At 42.5% G+C, this 18,200-nt stretch overlaps 1 protein-coding gene across 22 annotated transcripts in view; it reads left to right on the top strand.

Annotated features, from left to right (window-relative positions):
- Nucleotides 1-18,200, top strand: part of PAFAH1B1 (platelet activating factor acetylhydrolase 1b regulatory subunit 1) — a 95,718-nt gene that overhangs the window by 6,557 nt on the left and 70,961 nt on the right. For 4 of the 22 annotated variants that reach the window (XM_054255589.2, XM_078372436.1, XM_078372447.1 and 1 more), the window contains exon 2: nucleotides 1,332-1,388. The exons of the other annotated variants lie outside the window; for them this stretch is intronic. The gene's annotated coding sequence lies outside the window, so the exon portion shown is untranslated. The remainder of the gene's footprint in view (nucleotides 1-1,331; nucleotides 1,389-18,200) is intronic. 22 annotated transcript variants of the gene reach the window in all.

Below are 18,200 nucleotides of genomic sequence, written 5' to 3'. Positions count from 1 at the left end.
GAGCCAACATGTCCAGCCCAATCCATTTATAATCTAAGGCAAAGATAGAAGAATATGTTTTATGGGCTAGGCACAGTGGCTGATACCTGTAATCCCAGCACTTTGGGAGGCCAAAGTGGGCGGATTGCATGAAGTCAGGAGTTTTAGACCAGCCTGGCCAAGATGGTGAAACCTTGTCTCTACTAAAAATACAAAAATTAGCTAGGTGTGGTGACGTGTGCCTGTAATCCCTGCTACTTGGGAGGCTGAAACAGGAGAATTGCTTGAAGCCAGGAGGTGGAGGTTGCAGTGAGCAGAGATTGTGCCATTGCACTCCAGCCTGGGCAGTAAGAGTGAATATGTTTTATTATATACTAGTGTTTTATCTATTCCTCTTTTCATATTTTTATTTTACAAAAAATATGCTGGCCAGGTGCAGTGGCTCATGCCTGTAATCCCAGCACTTAGGGCAGCCGAGGTGGGGTGGGTGGATCACGAGGTCAAGAGATGGAGACCATCCTGGCCAACATGGTGAAACCCCATCTCTACTAAAAATACAAAGCTTAGCTGGGCGTGGTGTTGCGCGCCTATAGTGCCAGCTACTCCGGAGGCTGAGGCAGGAGAATTGCTTGAACCCAGAAGGCGGAGGTTGCAGTGAGCTGAGATCACACCACTGTACTCCAGCCTGGCGACAGAGTAAGACTGTCTCAAAAAAAAAAAAAAGCTAACTATAAAAGAAAGAAGGTGGAGATAGATGAGTCACGTGTTTTGATTATTTAGTATTTTGGCTAACTTTTTTTTTTTGAGATGGAGTCTCACCCTGTTGCCCAGGCTCAATCTTGGCTCACTGAAACCTCCGCCTCCCAGGTTCAAGTGATTCTCCTGCCTCAGCATCCCGAGTAGTAGCTGGGACACTTGGCTAATTTTTTATTTTTAGTAGAAACAGGGTTTTGCCATGTTGGCCACGCTGGTCTTGAACTCCTGACCTTGGGTGATCCACCTGCTTGGGCCTCCCAAAGTGCTAGGGTTACAGGCATAAGACACCACGCCTGGACTTGGTTAACTTTTTTTTTTAAGCCTCAGCTAATTGTCAATTCTTGTCAACATGAAGAGCACCAAAAGCAGATAGTCAAAATGTGTAGGTAAGACAGAGTTTCACTCTTGTTGCCCAGGCTGGAGTGCAGTGGCATGATCTCAGCTCACCACAACCTCCGCCTCCTGGGTTCAAGAGATTCTTCTGTCGCAGCCTCCCGAGTAGCTGGGGTTACTGGCATCTGCCACCACACCCAGCTAATTTGGTATTATTATTATTATTATTACTATTACTTTTTTTTTTTTTTTTTTTTTTTTAGCAGAGATGGAGTTTCTTCATGTTGGTCAGCCTGGTCTTGAAAGTGCTGGGATTAGAGGTATGAACCACCATATCCAGCCCAATCCATTTATATTCTAAGGCAAAGTTAGAAGAATATGATAGACCTCAGGTGATCTGACTGCCTGGGCCTCCCAAAGTTCTGGGATTACAGGCATGAGCCACCGTGCCTGGCCTGGTTATGTTTTTATGGGTAAGGAAAGGCTATACATTTAGCATTGTCAGAGAAAATGAAATAAGCTGTTGACTAAACCCATGTATGCATATTTCCTATTTATTTTTTGGGATGGAGTCTTGCTTTTGTCACCCAGGCTGGAGTGCAATGATATGATCTTGGCTCACTGCAGCCTCCGCCTCCTGGGTTCGAGTGATTTTCCTGCCTTAGCCTTCTGAGTAGCTGGGCTTACAGGTGTCCACCACCACGCCTGGCAAATTTTTTTGTATGTTTAATAGAGATGGGGTTTCACCATGTTGGCCAGGCTGGTCTCTAAACTTCTGACCTCAGGTGATCTGCCTGCCTCAGCTTCTCAAAGTGCTGGAATTACAGGTGTGAGCCACAGTGCCCGGGCTACTTTAAAAAAAAAATTTTTTTTTTTTTTTGAAGATGAGATCTCACCCTGCCACCTATATTGGAATGCACTTATATGATCATGGCTAACTACAGCCTCAACCTACTGGGCCCAAGCAATCTTCCCACCTCAGCCTTCCTCAGCTGAGACTACAGATACACACCTCTACACTTGGCTAATTTTTTTTGAGATGGAGTCTCACCCTGTCACCCAGGCTGGAGTGCAGTGGCACAACCTCAGTTCACTGCAACCTCCATCTCCCGGGTTCAGATGACTCTTCTGCCTCAGCCTCCTGAGTAGCAGGGATTACAGGTGCCTGCCACCATGCCCAGATAATTTTTGTATTTTTAGTAGAGATGAGGTTTCACCACTTTGGCCAGGCTGGACTAGAACTCCTCACCTTGTGATCTGCCTGCCTCGGCCTCCCAAAGTGCTGAGATTACAGGCTTGATCCACGGTGCCTGGCCACACCTGGCTAATTTTTGTTTTTTGAGATGGAGTCACTCTTGTTGCCCAGGCTGGAGTGCAGTAGTACGATCTCGGCTCACTGTAACCTCTGTCTTCCAGGTTCAAGCAGTTCTCCTGCCTCAGCCCCAAGTAGCTGAGATTACAGATGCCCGCCACCTCTCCCGGCTAATACTTGTATATATAATAGAGACAGGTTTTCACCATGTTGGCCAGCCAGGCCTTGAACTCCTGACCTCAGGTGATCCTCCTGCCACGACTCCCAAAGTGCTGGGATTACAGGCGTGAGCTACTGCTCTCAGCCTAAGAAAAAATATTTTTAAAGTTAACAAATGGGCCGGGTATGGTGGCTCACACTTGTAATCCCAGCACTTTGGGATGGTGAGGTGGGTAGATCACTAGGTCAGGAGTTCTAGACTAGCCTAGCTGATATGGTGAAACCCCCGTCTCTAGTAAAAATACAAAAATTAGCCGGGCCTGGTGGCAGGAGCCTGTAGTTCCAGCTACTTGGGAGGCGGAGGTTGTAGCGAGCCAAGATTACACCACTGCACTCCAGCCTGGACGACAGAGCGAGACTCTGTCTCAAAAAAAAAAGTTGACAAATCTAGAAATAAGGAGCTAAGGTTTATCAAAGGGTTGAATAAGTAATGAAATATTCTGGTTATCAAAGCTCATCGTATATGAACAAACAGTGAAAGAATGGGAAATAACGTAATTAACAAATTTCAATTTGTCTTTAATGATAGTCACTTAAAAAATTTTTGCAGTATTACCATGGTGCTATAATCTTTATCATCATAATCCTCAACATAAAGATAAAAAAGAAACATAATAAAATTATTATTCAAGCTTTCTGTCTCTTTGGACTTGGGCTAAATAAATGTTCTGTATAATGGTATGTCCTTAAAGAGAAATTATCTCTACCAACTGAAAAAAAAAAAGAAGAAAACAAGGGTCTGTAAATTTGAGAGTTCAAAAACTCTCTCAGGCCTGTAGTTCACATTTTTATGGAAGCATTAATACACTCCCAAAACATCAACTGTCACGAGCACAGAAATCTAAGAGCTAAAGTTCCTAGAAGAGTATTGCTTTTGAAAACATCAGAAATAATACTTTATGTGGGACTCAACCTTAACTCTTTTCTTTCTTCCTCTTTATCCAATTACCTTGTCTTGCCAGTTTTACCTCTTCAGTATTTGTTGAATTAGTCTCCTTCTATTTATGCTTAACGATTGCTACTACTACTATCATGGTTCACATATTTCCTACCTGAATAATTTCACATAGTCTCTCTAAATCCAGTCTTGTCCTGTTAACCTCTTTCTCTACATAGTCCCCAGTCACCTATCTAAAATACAATCTGACCATATCATACTTCTCTACTTAAAAAGATCCCTTCCTTGGCTCTCTTTGTATTTATTTAACAAATATTTACATAGCTCTTACTATATGCTAGGCACTGTTTTAAGTGCTTTACAAATACTCATTTACTCCTGACAACGTTCTAGGAGAATTTAGCGAGACCAGCATAACAGCTTTGTCAGTAGCAGAGATGAAAGTTGAACCTCAGGTACCTAGGCTCCACAGTCTGGTCTTTCAGCCACCTTACTATGCTGACTCCCTATTTCTACAGTCCAAATACTTTTTTTTTTTTTTTTTTTTGAGTTGATTGATTGACATCGGGTAATTTGAACTTTCTTGAATTAAAATTTTCTCCAGATTCTTTTTACTTTCTTTTTTGAGATGCAGTTTTGTTTTTGTTGCCCAGGCTGGAGTGTAATGGCATGATGCAACCTCTACCTCCCAGGTTCAAGCAGTTCTCTTGCCTCAGCCTCCTGAGTAGCTGGGATTACAGGCATGAGCCACTATGCCTGGCCCAGATTCTGAATAAAATGATTAAATGGATAGGAAAATCAGTGTACTTGGTATTTTCAAGCTGTCCTGAGTTGTTGTGGTATACCTTGTATATGATTTACATCACTTAGGCTATTGCAGGGCCCATCTTCTCACTAAAGATAGCCAAGAGATGTTACTTGAACTGAATTTTGAAGAATGAATAATTGGGCCAGGCAGCTCATACCTGTAATCCCAGCACTTTTGGAGGCTGAGGTGGGTGGATCACTTAAGGTCAGGAGTTCGAGACCAGCCTGGCTAATGTGGTGAAGCGTCATCTCTACTAAAAACACAAAAATTAGCCAAATGTGGCATGCCTGTAATCCCAGCTGCTTGGGAGGCTGACACAGGAGAATTGCTTGACTTTGGGAGGCGGAGTATTGCAGTGAGCCAAGATGGCGCCACTGCACTCTAGACTGCTGGACAACAGCAAGACTCTGTCTCTCTCTCTCTCTCTCTCTCTCTCTCTCTCTCTCACACACACACACACACACACACACACACACAAAGAATGAATGAATGAATAATTGGAGTGAACATGGGAGGTCATTTTAGGTAGAGAGAACAGCAACATAAATAGACACAAAAGCATGAGAAGCTATTTTGTGTATGCTGGTAGTAGTTTGGCAGAGGTGATTGTAGAATTTGAGGTTGGAGGGGCATGTCTGAGCCAGAGTGATGGAGTTTGTATATTCTGTATAGCTTGTAGGCAAGTTGGAAGTCAAACAATTTCAAGCAAAGGGAAGATGATGTGTATGTTAGATAGATTAATGTAGGTGGCAAGGAGGAATGTAGACTTTGGAGGTCATGTAGACTTTTACCTTTTATCTTTTTTTTTTTTGAGACAGAGTCTCGCACTGTTGCCCAGGTTGTAGCGCAGTGGTGTGATCTTGGCTCACTGCAATCTCTGCCTCCTGGGTTAAAGCAATTTTCCTGCCTCGGCTTCCTAAGTAGCTGGGACTATAGGTGTGTGCCACCATGCCCAGCTAAATTGTTTTTGTATTTATAGTAGAGACGGGGTTTCACCATGTTGGCCAGGGTGGTCTTGATCTCCTGACCTCATGATCCACCTGCCTTGGCCTCCCAAAGTGCTGGGATTAAAGGTGTGAGCCATCACGCCCGGCCTATCTTTTTTTTTAAGAGATGGGATCTCTTTATATGTTGCTCAGGCTGGAGTGCAGTGGCTATTCACAGGTGTGATCCCACTATGGATCAGCATAGGAGTTTTTGACCTGGGCCCGTTCACCCATCCTTAGGCAACTTGGTGGTGCCTAGCTCCCGGGAGGTCACCACATTGATGCTGAACTTAGTGCGGACACCCAATCGGCATTGCGCACTACAGCCCAGAACTCCTGGGCTCAAGTGATCTCCCACCTCAGCCTGCCGAGTAGCTGGGACTGCAGGCACGCACAACCATACCTGGCATGATCACGTAGACTTTTTCAGGAAATAATGGTTAGTGCTTGAAGCAAGACAGTTACCATGAAGGTTGTTGACTGGAGAAAGGTTTAGGAGGTCCAGTTGTGAATGAGTAGTGTGTTGGGGAGAGGGAAGTTTAAACAATTCAGATTTGTAATTTGGGTGGCTGAATGGAACTGAGAAACTAGGTGTTATTAGCCATAGCAGAGAATAAGGGGAGGAGTTGTATAGAATATTACGTAAAGCAGCCAGCTAAGTTTTCCTGAACCACAGTTTTTAAGTCACTTTGTTGCCAAAAACACATCATCAGCTTTTTGCTGTCTTTAATGAAAATGCAAAGAACACAGTGGCAAAGAATGGTACTGAATAGGTGTTTATTTAATCCTAAATGGGCACTCAAAGACTTTTTCTTTTGAGACCAGGTTTTGCTCTTGTTGCCCAGGCTGGAGTTTAATGGCATGATCTTGGCTCACTGCTACCTCTGTCTCCCAGGTTTAAGCGATTCTCCTGCCTCAGCCTCCCGAGTAGCTGTGATTACCACCACTCCTGGCTAATTTTTTATTTTTAGTAGAGATGGGGTTTCACCATGTTGATCAGGCTGGTCTCAAACTCCCGACCTCAGGTGATCTGCCTGCTTTGGCCTCCCAAAGTGCTGGGATTACAGGCGTGAGCCACTGTGCTTGGATCGAAGGCTTTTCTTGTATGTCCTGGCTCACCTTTTCATCCTTTTTCTTACTGCCTTCCATGTCTCCTGTGCTTTAGCTTTGGGAAGATATTTTCTGTTCCTTTTGCTGCTTTCACTCCCTGCCCAGCCTCTCTTACTTATGCTTCAAATCTACATACCAGGTTTTCCGTTTCCAGGCAATCTTTTCTAATTTTTTCCACGTGGAAGAAACTTTCTTTTCTCTGAGTTCATAATCTTATAGTACCTATTTTTCTCTCATTATAGCTTATATAAAATATATTATCTGATTTGTCAAGCGAGTTAATACATTTAAAGAGCCTAGAACATAGTAAGTACTCAATAAATGGTGGTGGTTGTTATGGTGATGATGAAGATGATTAAGATGAGATGACCTTTCTGCTTTCTTTTGATGGTAAAAATGATTTGTTGTCTGTTCTTGGACACTAGGAAAGCAGTCTTTTACCTTGCTATGTATATAAAAGTGCAAAAGCGAAATTATTGTCTTTGTATTACTTCACTATTCTTGAGTTGTAGGTGAGGGCTATACAAAGGTAGACAAATCCTTAAATATTGACTGTTGCATTGAGCTTCACTGCAGCTGTTTGAGGAAGGTGGTAGTATTAGTCCCTTTTTAAAAATGGGTAAATAGGTTTAGGAAGTTTGCAGGTTTGCCCAAGTTCACATGATTTGTAAGCCAGATTATGATCCTTAAATACTCAACTCCAAAATTCTTCATAGGAGGGCTTCATATCCTTCAGTGCTTTTTACATATCCAACTTGTTACCTGTCAGAAGGCCTGTCATGAGGCCTGTGCTCAATGAAAAAAGTACTTTTTGAGTTTTCTTTATTTTAATTTTATTTATTTATTTTGAGATAGTGTTTCATTCTTGTTGCCTAGGCTGGAGTGCAGTGGTGCAGTTTTGGCTCACTGCAGCCTCGCCTTCCCCAGTTGCAGCGATTCTTCTGCCTCAGCCTCCTGAGTAGCTGGAATTACAGGCACCCACCACTGCGCCTGGCTAATTTTTGTATTTTTAGTAGAGATGGAGTTTCACCATGTTGGCCACGCTGGTCTTGAACTCCTGACTTCAGGTGATCCACCTGCCTCGGCCTCCTGAAGTGCTGGGATTACAAGTGTGAGCCATCGTGCCCAGCTAAAATTTAATTTTGTTTATTTATAGTTTAATTTTTTATTTTTATTATGAATATGTCAAGTGTTCAGAAAAAGTACTGCAGTAATATTAGAATAGCCATATACCTATTACCAGAATTGACAGATGTTAACATTTTAACATTTTGTCATGTTTGCTTCAGACCTTTTTTTTTTTTTTTTTTGAGCTGGAGTCTCACTCTGTTGCCCAGCCTGGAGTGCAGAGGCATGATCTTGGCTCACACAACCTCTGCCTCCTGGGTTCAAGTGATTCTCCTGCCTCAGCCTCCTGAGTTGCTGGGATTACAGGCATGCATCACCACACCTGGATGATTTTTGTATTTTTGGTACAGATGGGGTTTCACCATGTTGTCCAGAATGGTCTCAATCTCCTGACCTTGTGATCTGCAGGGCTTGGCCTCCCAAAGTGCTGGGATTACAGTTTTTTTGTCTTTATTTAAGGAGGCATTATTACCGTTGATGTCCTTTTATTTATGTATTTATTTTTTGAGATGGAGTCTTGCTCTGTTGTCAGGCTGGAGTGCAGTGGAGGCTCATAGGAAGGTCAACCTCCTGGGTTAAAGCAGTTTCCCTGCATCATCCTCCGTAGTAGCTGGGACTACAGGCATGCCGCACCACACCCAGCTAATTTGTTTTTTGTATTTTAGTAGAGATGGGGTAGGATAGTCTCCGTCTCCTGACCTCGTGATCCCCCTACCTTGGCCTCCCAAAGTGCTGGGATTACAGGCATGAGCCACCACGCCTGGCCTATTATTATTATTATTATTATTATTACTTGAGATGGAGGCCTGCCGTCACCCAGGCTGGAGCATGGTGGCACCATCTTGGCTCATTGCAGCCTCTGCCTCCCAGGTTCAAGCGATTCTGTGCCTCAGCCTTCCGAGGAGCTAGGATCACAGGCACGCATCACCATCCCTGGCTGTTTTTTGTATTTTGAGTAGAGATGAGGTTTCACTACGTTGGCTAGGCTGGTGTCGAACTCCTGACCTTGTGATCTGCCCACCTTAGCCTCCCAAAGTGTTGGGATTACAGATGTGAGCCACTGCACCCAGCCCTGTACCATATTTTCTTCATGTCTAGACTACAGAAATGGACATTTAGATTGTTTACAACTTTTTACTATTACAGACAATGCTATGGTGAACATAAGCAAGATGTTTGCTAATGAGATGACACCATGTGTTTATTTGGGCTGGGCGTGGTGCCTCACATCTGTAATCTCAACGCTTTGGGAGGCCAAAGCAGGAGGATTGCTTGAGGCCAGGAATTTGACACCAGCCTGGGCAACATAGTGACAGCTTGTCTCTACAAAAAATACATTAGCCGATGTGGTGGCATATGCCTGTGGTCTCCAGGAGCTTAAGGTTACAGCAGTGAGCTACATTTGTGCCACTGTGCTTCAACCTGGACAGCAGGGTGAGACCTGATCTCTAAAAATAAATAATAATTTGTTTTTGCACTGCAGAATTCACCCTCAGGTTAATTAAATAAAATATTTGTTCTTTGGTTTATGCTTTGAGTTGAATAAAGAATGGGTAATATTATTGCATCAATTTTAGACCATACATTCCTAAACGTTGTTTCATTTTCTTCCATCTCTTCAACCATTCACACAACCCATATTTATTCAGTATCTGGCCAAGGGTTGCATACTGGGAGTCTGCAGGGCAAACTCAGTTTGTAGACATATTTCTCTGCATTGATGGTTAAAATTTTTTTGAGCCAACATTTAAAAACTAGCTGTTTTACATAAAGTCTCTATATTTTGGTTATCCTGAAAAATTAGGAGCTCTGTCAACAGGCAGCCCATATTTTCCCATGACAGCAGTTAACCCAAGCTGAATTACAGCTGCTCTCTTTTTAAATTCCCCGCTCTTTCCCCACTAGAGATGTGGTCTCACTGTGTTGCTGGGGCTGGTCTCAAACTCCTGGTGATCCTCCTGCCTTGGCCTGCCAGAGTTAGAGATTGTAGGAGTGAGCCGTTGTACCCGGCTCCAGCTGCCTTCCTTTAGGTGAGCATAAGCTCTCCAGTGGAACAAGTTTCTGGTACTCCCTGTTGGTGTTTATTATTGCCCTTGTATTTTATGATGGAGAAATACTTCTCTATTGATGATATTTCTTTCAAAAATGAAAAAAATATGACTTGACAGCGGTAGTACTCAAGAAAACTGGAAAAGAGCATATTTTTCCAGAAATGAAGAATATTTTAATACGATAAATATGAACAAGGCTGGATGTCGCGGCTCATGCCTCTGATGCCAGCACTTTGGGAGGCTGAGGCAGGGGGATTGCTTGAGTCCAGGAGTTCGAGGCCAGTATGGGCGACACAGCAAGACATGAGTTTGTGATCCCTGCATTTTTGTGCATGTAACTCTGAGGGTAGCACCATAGTGCATTTGAAGATTAAGAAGATATGAAAACAGTCCGGGCATGGTGGATCATGCCTGTAATCCCAGCACTTTCGGAGCCCAAGGTCAACATGGCAAAACCACCTCACTACTAAAAATACAAAAATACCGGATGTGGTGATGTGTGCCTGTAGTCAGCTACTCGGGAGGCTGAGGCATGAGAATCATTTGAAACCCAGGAGGTTGTAGTGAGCCTATACTGTGCCACTGTACTCCAGCCTAGGCGACAGAGTAAGACTCCAACTCAAAAAAAGAAAAAAGAGAAAAAGAAATCCAAGATTTCCAAGATGTTTTTTGGCTGGGTGCAGTGGCTTGTCGCCTCTCCTAAAAATAAAAAAAGTAGCCAGGCATGGCAGTGAGACTTCATCTCAAAAAAAAAAAAAAAAAAGATAATGGAAACAATTTGTAAATCATGAAGCTCTGTGCAAATGTAAGATACTTTATCTGTGTATACACCTTTTTTTCAGGAAGTTCTTTTTTTTTTTCTTTTTGAGGTGGAGTCTTCACTTTGTCTCCCAGGCTGTAGTGCAGTGGCGCGATTTCAGCTCATTGCAATTCAATCTCTGTCTCCCTGGTTCAAGCAGTTCTCCTGCCTCAGTCTCTTAGTATCTTGGACTACAGGTGCACAACACCATGCCTGGCTAATTTTTATGTTTTTAGTGGAGACAGGGTTTTACCATGTTGGCCAGGCTGGTCTTGAACTTCTGACATTAGGTGGTCTGCCTGCCTTGGTCTCCCAAAGTGCTGGGATTACAGGCATGAGCCAGCACACCCAGTTCTTTTTGTTTGTTTATTTGCTTTTTTGAGACATTTCACTCTTCTTGCCCAGGCTGGAGTGCAGTGGTATGGTCTTGGCTCACTGCAACCTCTGCCTCAGAGATTCAAGCAATTCTGCATCAGCCTTCCAGGTAGTTGGGATTACAGGCACCCACCACCATGCCTGGCTAATTATTTTTTTGTTAGTAGAAATGGGATTTCACCATGTTGGCTACGCTGGTCTTGAATTCCTGACTTCAGGTGATCTGTCCACTTCAGCCTCCCAAAGTGCTGGGATTACAGGCGTGATCAACTGCAGCCAGGCATGTACCAGGAAGGTTTTAAGCAGAGGGATTGAAAACTAGTGTAATCTCAACCTTGCAGCACCATATTCATTAAGTGCCTTTTTCAGAGACTGCGAATGGATGGCCCAGGCTTTGGATTACAAACACATTTTGGTCTGTCTGCTCAGTAAATTTTTTTTTTTTTTTTTTAAGACAGGGTCTTCTTTGTCGCCCATGCTGGAGTGCAGTGGCACAATCTCGGCTCACTTTAGCTTCCGCCTCCTGGGTTCAAGCAATTCTCGTGCCTCAGCCTCCCAAGTAGCTGGGATTGCAGGCGTGTGCTACAACGCCCACCTAATTTTTGTATTTTTAGTAGAGACAGGGTTTTGCCATGTTGGCCAGTTGGTCTTGAACTCCTGGCCTCAAATTATTTGCCCGCCTTGGCCTCCCAAAGTGGTTGGAGGCATGAGCCACTGTGGCTGGACGATAATTTTGTTTTTAATTGAACTTTGAAAACGCAGCTCTACCACTGTTGTTTATTTTTAGGTGACTCAACCTTTCATCAGCCAAGTTATTTAAAAACAAGTGAGATCTTTGACTCTACTAGAACTGTATTTTTTTTTTCCCCTTATCTTCACTGCTGAATGTCTTGAATTCAGGGTAAAATCCACTCTGTTTTCTTACTCATGATTGCCCTTTATATCTATCAGTTTACCATCTTTAGCCTCAACTTTTTAGGAATGCTGTATTTCCCAGCTGCTTAAGATAGTTTTGCATTTGGATATTTTGTTATGTTTTATTCAGCATCTTTTTTCCTCCTCCAAAACCTGCCTCAGAAAATTGCCAATCATTTTCATCATCTTTTTTAGTCTTTCAGTTTATAATGCTGACTTGATTAGTCCTTAGCTCATGTCATATTCTCTTCCTATCTCTGCCCTACAAACTCACCTTAACTAGATTATGTGTTTCTTTACTGGATTGCACTTAATTTTTACATTACAACCTTATATCACAGAGCCTAGCAGAATATTCAGTGAGTGAATACATATATAGCTCACATCTTCAACTATATTTTAAGTTTCATATGGACTGGGGCTATCATTTAACATTGCTTTTATGTTTCATGTAGCTTTCCATAGATAGGGCATATAGGTTAAACTATGTGCTGAGCTATATGTAGCTTTCCATAGATAGGGCATATAGGTTAAACTATGTGCTGAGCTATATGGGACATAGATATATGTTGTTTAATTTAAATGCTGGATACCTGATTCTCAGTAAATAGATCAGATAATTGACACTGAGAATGTGGTTATTTCTGTTACTTGCCTTAGTGGATACAAGCATTGGTGTGGGTAATAATAAACTAGAAATTAGTTCCATTGAGGGAAATTGTGCCTGTTTTCCAGTTGGATTGTCATAACACTTGGACAGTTGCACTTTGCACTTGAATGTTGGATTACAGGCTGGTGCGGTGGCTCATGCTGTCATTCTAGTACTTTCGGAGCCTGTGGCGGGTAGATCACCTGAGGTCAGGAGTTCGAGACCAGCCTGGCCAACATGGTGAAAACCCTGTCTATACTAAAAATACAAAAATTAGCTGGGCATGTTGGTGCACAGCTGTAATCCCAGCTACTTGGGAGGTTGAGGCATGAAAATTGCTTGAACCTGGGAGTTGGAGCCTAGATCGCGCCACTGCACTCCAACCTGGGCGACAGAGCAAGACTCTGTCTCAAGTGAAAAAGAAGAATGTTGGATTACAGACATGAGGCACCTAGCCTTCCTTTTCTTTCAAGCTGTACAGGTTCTTGCTCTGTCATCCAGGCTGGAGTACAGTGACTGGCACTATCACAACTTACTGCAGCCTTGACCTCCTGGGCTCAAGCGATTTTTCCACCTCAGCCTCCCTGGGACTATAGCTGTGGACCACCATGCCCAGCTAATTAAAAAAAAAAAACATGGAAACCAGCCTCAAACAGCTGGTGTTTGATGTATCTTATTGTCCAGGTTTTAGCATGTTTCTTTTGATTATTTATTTATTTATTTTTTTAAAGACAGGGTTTCACCATGTTGGTCAGGCTGGTCTTGAACTCCCGACCTCAGGTGATCCGCCTGCCTTGGCCTCCAAAGTGCTTGGATTATAGGCATGAGCCACCATGCCCGGCCTCTTGAATTTTAAAAGAGAAGAGTGAGAATAAAGTGATACAGTACATCTTTACTTTCTGAGAACGCAGTAAATTTTGATCTTAGTTTTTACTAGGATGCCTACAGTAATTATTTAGAAACACTAGATGCCTACTGTGCATTAATTAATTACCATGAATTTGGTTGAGATATAATGAATATTGTGTCAGGGGTTGTTGAGACAACATCAGGGCAGATAATAACAGTGTAGTGTGAGAAGTATTAAATATGTGTATGTATGAAGTACTATGAAGTCACAGAGGGGGTCGTTACTCTGTGTTTTGCTTAATTGTTTTGGGTCAAAACTAGTTAGAATAGTAACTAAAACCTTTAAGTTCTGCTGTTTATCCTAGCTCCTGAGAGGCTTGCTAATGCTGTTTAAATATCATTGATAAGTATTAGGTTGAACCATTATTTGCAGTTTTTAGTGGTTTAACACTAGTAGTGTTTTGGTATGACAATTTAAACAGTGTTTTATCTTTTGCCAATACTGTTTGACAGTTGTTGAATAATTGATATTTTGTTAAAATAAAGCTTTGAATATTGAATAAATGTACCATTCTAGGAAAACTTTTTTTTTTTTTTTGAGACAGAGTCTTACTCTGTCACTTAGGCTGGAGTGCAGTGGCTTACTGCAATTTCTGTCTCCTGGGTTCAAGTGATTCTGCCAAGTAGCTGGGACTACAGTTGTGTGCCACCACGCCCAGCTAATTTTTTTTTTTTTTTTTTTTTTTGAGATGAGTCTCGCTCTTGTTGTCCAGGCTGGAGTGCAGTGGTGCAATCCTGGCTCACTGCAACCTCCACCTCTTAGGTTCAAGTGATTCCCTTGCCTCTGCCTCTTGAGTAGCTAGGATTATAGGCACCTGCCACCACTCCTGTCTACTTCTTTGTATTTTTAGTAGAGACACGGTTTCACCATGTTGGCCAGGCTGGTCTCAAACTCCTGATCTCAGGCGATCCAACCACCTTGGCCTCTCAAAGTGCTGTGATTACAGGAGTGAACCACTGTGCCTGGCCCTAAGTTAAGTCTTACTTTCAAAGCTTGATTCTTACTTACAAACGTTTGTTGAATGCCAGAAACTGCCTGATACTAAAGATGCAAAGATGAAATTCAGTTTAGTGTTTGCTACTGAGCAGGTCAGTCTGGTACTAGTGACAGCTTAATACACAATCACAAATAATGTGAAGGGAGCAGTTTAGAATGAGTGATTTTTCAAATTTATCTTAGTGGAAACGTTTCCCCAAAAAACTGTATGCAGAATCCAAATGTGTAAACAGATAAAAACAGAATCTTGGCTACTTGGCCTTCTCTATGTCCTCATGCCTTGGATACATGGCCTAACTTAGTTTCGTTGCCCAGTGTTGTAAGAATTAATGTAGGAAGGGGCCTGTCATGTAATGACAAGCAGCAAATGATAGCTATGAGGATTATACTTCTGAAGAAGACAGTATCTACTGCTGCCAAGGGAAATGGGCTTATCAGGGAGGGCTTCACAAAGGTAGTGATGGGCTACCTTCAGGCTGAATCTTGACAGTAAACAGAGCTGGGCACAGTGGCTTATGCTTGTAATCCTAGCACTCTGGGAGGCTGTGGTGGGAGGATCACTTGAGCCCAGGAGTTCAAGACCAGCCTAGGAACAAAACATGAAAAATTCAGCTCAGCATGTGGACATGTGCCTATGTTGCCAACTACTCAGGAGGCTGATATGGGAGGATCACTTGAGCCCAGGAGGTCCAGCCTGGTGAAAGAGTGAAACTCTGTCTCTAAAAAAATTTAAAAAAATCGTTAAAAGTGAATGGAAAGTGCCAGATATAAGACTTAGGGACATGTACCCAAAATAAACAATTTTAATAATGAAGACTCTCCACCTCAGGTTCAAGCGATTCTTATGTGGAATGCAACCTCATTATCTCATTATGCCTTTCTGAGGATAAGAGGCTTCACTTGCATTCTAGGGAGCGTGTGTGTGTGTGTGTGTGTGTGTGTGTGTGTATTTTGAGACAAGGTCTCACTGTGTCTCACAGACTGGAGTGTAATGGCATGATCATAGCTCACTGCAGCCTGGAACTCCTGGGCTCAAGTGATGCTCCCACTTCAGCCTCCTAAAGTGCTGGGATTATAGGCGTGAGCCAGTGTGCCTGGCCTTTCTATTTTTGGACTGAAATTTTGCTGTTATGGTGGGTCAGGCCAGAGTGAGAGACTTTCTTTGGTAAAGTACAGGTTGATCATTCTTTATCTAAAATGTTTGGGACCAGAAGTGTTTTTGATTTGTTTTTTAGATTTTGGAGTATTTGCATATACCTAATGAGATGTCTTGTGAATGGGACTCAAGTCTAAACACAAATTCATTTATATTTAATACACATAATATTAAATATACACATAAACTGATACACATAAACTGAAGGTAATTGTATACAATATCTTAAATCATTTTGTGCATGAAACAAAGTTTTAACTGTGACCTGTCATATGAGGTCAGGTATGGAATTTTTCCACTTAAAGCGTCATGTTAGTACTCAAAAATTTTGGATTTCTTTTTTTTTTTTTTGAGACGGAGTTTTGCTCTTGTCACCCAGACTGGAGTGCAATGGCGCAATCTCGGCTCACCGCAACCTCCACCTCCTGGGTTCAGGCAATTCTCCTGACTCAGCCTCCTTAGTAGCGGGGATTACAGGCACATGCCACTGTGCCCAGCTTATTTTTTTTTTTGTATTTTTAGTAGAGACAGGGTTTCACCATGTTGACCAGGATGGTCTCGATCTCCTGACCTCGTGATCCACCCGCCTCGGCCTCCCAAAGTGCTGGGATTACAGGCGTGAGCCACCGTGCCCGGCCCTTTTTTTTTTTTTTTAAGACAGAGCCTCACTCTGCCACCCAGGCTGATGCAGTGGCACCATCTTGGCTTATTGCAACCAACCTTCACCTCTCAGGCTCAAGCAATTCTTATGTCTCAGCCTCCCGAGTAGCTGTGATTACAAGCGTATGCCACCACACTCCACTAATTTTTGTGCTTCTTGTAGATAGAGGGTTTCGCCATGTTGGCCAGGTGGTCTCAAACTTCTGGCCTCAAGTGATCCACCTGCCTTGGCCTCCCAAAGTGCTGCAATTACAGGTGTGAGCCACCATGCCTGACCCATTTTGGATTTTTGTATTAGGGATGCTCAACTTGTCCTCTAAACCTGAACTCATAAGCTGTGAGTTTGATCATAATGTAGTGATGCATTTATAGACAAGTTATTCCTAAGTGCAACTGCATCGGTGAGCTGAAAATAAGAAACCTTTTTTTGCTTTTGTTTTTGGTTTTGTTTTTGTGATGGAGTCTTGTTCTGTCGCCTGGCTGGAGTACAGTGGTGCAATTTTGGCTCACTGCAACCTTGGCCTCCCAGGTTCAAGTGATTCCCCTGCCTCAGTCCCAAGTAGCTGGGACTGCAGGTGCACACCACCATGCCCAGCTAATTTTTTTTTTCGATTTTAGTGGAGATGAGGTTTCACTATGTTGACTACGCTACTCTTGAACTCCTGACCTTGTGGTTCATCTGCCTTGGCCTCCCAAAGTGCTGGGACTATAGGCATGAGCTACCATGCCTGGCCAAAAATTAGAAATCTTCATATCCTCCTCTGAGGTTTTAAGTAGGAGATTTAAGTTAAGTGGAGTACTGCTATGGTTAAATTGCAGATGGATACTTAAATTTGTGTGTGTGGGAACATTAAAATTTTATTATTAATTTTTGTGGGTACATTAAAAATTTTTATTTTTAATGTTTGCAGGTGGATACATTTACTTTGGATTTTTGACAAGGAGAAAATTAGTTTCCAGGAAAAACTTATGAATCATAATTGGATACTTTTTCTATCTCAATAGTGAAGGATATTTTCTTGTTTATAATAATCCGAATTAGGCAAAACATTTTGGTGTTAGAGGCTAACACAATGAAGAATTATTAAACAGAGTGGAGGAGAAAAAGAAACTAAGAGTGACATACATGTGGATAAAACCATTTTTTAATATGTATGAGGCACTGTTCTAAGTATTTTACATGAATCAACTCTTTTAATCTGCCCGACGATCTTGTGAAGATAATACTGTTAGAAGTAGCTGCATTGGATAATTTCTAGACGTAAGAGGGTTTGAAAATTATAAGTAGCAAGCCAGATCCTGCTGTAGGTAGGTGTCTACCACCTCTTTTTGTTTTGAGATGGGATCTCTGCCCCCACGCTGGAATGCTGTGTCCTGAACATGGCTTCTCTGTAGCCTTGACTTCCTGGGCTCAAGCAATCCCTCTGCCTTAGCCTCCTGTATAGCTGTGATCACAAGACGCATACTATACCTGGCTAAGTTTTTGATTTTTTGTAGAGGTGGGGATCTCACTTTTTTGTCCAGGCTGGTCTCAGACTCCTGAGCTCAGGCGATCCTCCTGCCTCGGCCTCCACAAATGCTGAGATTACTGGTGTGAGCCAGCATGCCTGGCCTGCTACCTGATTTTGTACTGTAAGCCTAAAAATGTTTTTTGCTTGCTTTTTTTTTTTTCAATTTTTAGTGGTTGAGAAATCAAAAGAAAATATTTTGTAAAATAATTTTATGAAATCCATTTGATAAATTAATAATTTGTAAAAAAAGAAAAAGTGAAATTCAAATTTCAGTGTCCATAAAGTTTTATTGGAACAAAGGTATATCTTTTTCTTTATAATGTACGTGTGTGTGCGCGTACACGCGCGTATCTTTTGTTTGTTTTGAGATTGAGTCACCCAGGTTGGAGTGCAGTGGATTTCAGCTCACTGCAACCTCTGCCTCCCAGGTTCAAGCAGTTCTTCTGACTTAGCCTCCTGAGTAGCTGAGAGTACAGGTGCATGCCACCATGCCCGGCTAATTTTTGTAATTTTTAGTAGAGATGGAGTTTCGCCATGTTGGCCAGGCTGGTCTTGAACTGCTGACCTCAGGGTGATCGACCCACCTCGACCTCCCAAAGTGCTGGGATTACAGGTGTGAGCCACTGTGCCAAGCCCTATATATTGTGTG

This window comes from Callithrix jacchus, chromosome 5 (assembly GCF_049354715.1).
Source record: "Callithrix jacchus isolate 240 chromosome 5, calJac240_pri, whole genome shotgun sequence".
In the NCBI taxonomy this organism is placed as follows: Eukaryota; Metazoa; Chordata; class Mammalia; order Primates; family Cebidae; genus Callithrix; species Callithrix jacchus.
This window is presented reverse-complemented; position numbering and strand designations above follow the sequence as displayed.